Below are 1,845 nucleotides of genomic sequence, written 5' to 3'. Positions count from 1 at the left end.
CCTCAAATATTACATGTCACCTAAACTTAATTCTGCCACCTAGTGGGATGTTATTGGGGAGAAAAAAACTGGAGAAATTCTGAGGAATTTGCAAACACGGTGTGGAAAATTCCTGCAAGAACAAGGTGACCTGTCAGGTTTTCAAAACAGAGTGAGTGGCCAGTAAACTATGTGCCCGCAGACTTCCCTTTATCCGGGTGCCTCAGGAGCCAGGAGCTCTGACTCTACGCCCCCAGAGCTGGCTCATACCAACAGGTAGCTTGAGACCATGGACCCAAGGTTTTCCTTTGCAAAGCGGGAAACCTGAATAATATTTTATAGACGATGTGTCAGGTGCCTTCTTGAGAATTACCGTGTGCTTCAGGAAGACTTCCTAAGGCCTCTTTTTGGGGAATTTAAAATAATTTAAAAAAATAAATTTTAAAATTTAGGATGACGTGATCTGTGGATTTAAAGCAACAGTCAGGTGTTGGCCCTAAGGCAGCCCGAGGCTTTTCTTGAGTCACCAGAAACGTGGCCCCGTCGTGAACCTCTGTCTCTGCCAGACTCCATGTAGGAAGTGCCCTGGAGCTGGGGAGCTTCCCACCTGCACCTGGCATTTCTCTTCAGACCAAGTGTGTCTTGTGTCAGCGTGTAGTTCTAACACACTGACTGGCTGCTTTAAACTGGGGCGAGCACTGCCAACCTAGTACTAGCTGTTCCAGGGTGATGCGCGATTCCTCAGTAACCCGAAAGGTGGCTGTTGATTCTCCCTAGTTGGCACACATCCCCGCAGTGTCTGTCAGCCAGCGTCCCCGCTCTGCAGTTTCTGTGGGGACTGTGGATATTTTCTGAGACACAGCAGCTCAAGGCTAAGCGATGTTCCAGATTACCCGAGGAATAGCCTGCAGTAGGGTGTGTGTGTGTGTGTGAGAGTGTGTGTAGTAACCCGAAAGGTGGCTGTTGATTCTCCCTAGTTGGCACACATCCCCGCAGTGTCTGTCAGCCAGCGTCCCCGCTCTGCAGTTTCTGTGGGGACTGTGGATATTTTCTGAGACACAGCAGCTCAAGGCTAAGCGATGTTCCAGATTACCCGAGGAATAGCCTGCAGCAGGGTGTGTGTGTGTGTGTGTGTGTGTGTGTGTGTGCGTGCGTGTGAGAGAGAGTGTGTGCGGTGTCCTGCTGCTGGCAAATGGTACACACACACGCAATTCTGGATTAGCGAGTTTGCATGCAGCCTGGAATTTGTATGACGGCCTCTAGTACTTTTTCTACTTTGGCATGGGGCTCATGTGTGCTGCCCTGACTCCTCCAAGGGACTGTGGAATTTTCCGGTTTCAGCGGAATGTCTGTGGTGTTTATTGAGAATGCAGTATGGAAAGGACCCTGACCTCAGCCTCAGCACCCTCTCCTCAGCCTCCTGTGTCCTGTGTATGTGCAGCAGCCTCTTTGTGCTATCCTTCCGGGAACTCTACCCTCCACTTCTCCTCCCAAGAGACACCCATGCTCAGGGACACCCATCTATAGGCTGGCCCAAGTGCCCCTGAGGGGCATGGGTCCCCTCCTTATCCCCTCACCACAAGTTAGCACATCTCATTTTAATTACCCGTCGGTTTGTCTGTCCAGGTTCCCTGCTCCCCTTCCCTGCCCCAACTGTGAGCTCTGTGAGGATGTTTCTTATTGTTGTCCCCGAGGCTGGGCACACGGCAAGTGGCCAGAGAGTGCTTTTGTTGGAGCGGCAAGTGAGGAGGGCGTGCGTGGTGCTTGGTAAGCCCACTTACTCACTAGGGCTCCACAGGCTCCCCTTGGCCAGAGCACTGCCGCCCCAGAGGCAGATGTGGGTTCCAGGCCCAGGACCCACCCCTC

The 1,845-nt window shown here is 52.2% G+C and overlaps 1 protein-coding gene across 1 annotated transcript in view; it reads left to right on the top strand.

Annotated features, from left to right (window-relative positions):
• The window catches only part of SLC25A48 (solute carrier family 25 member 48), a 36,817-nt gene that overhangs the window by 9,515 nt on the left and 25,457 nt on the right, over positions 1-1,845 (top strand). The gene's annotated exons all lie outside the window — the stretch shown is intronic.

Source organism: Pteropus alecto, unplaced genomic scaffold, assembly GCF_000325575.1.
Source record: "Pteropus alecto unplaced genomic scaffold, ASM32557v1 scaffold78, whole genome shotgun sequence".
NCBI lineage: Eukaryota > Metazoa > Chordata > Mammalia > Chiroptera > Pteropodidae > Pteropus > Pteropus alecto.
The sequence above is the reverse complement of the archived record's forward strand: the minus strand, read 5'-3'. Positions and strand labels throughout refer to the sequence as shown.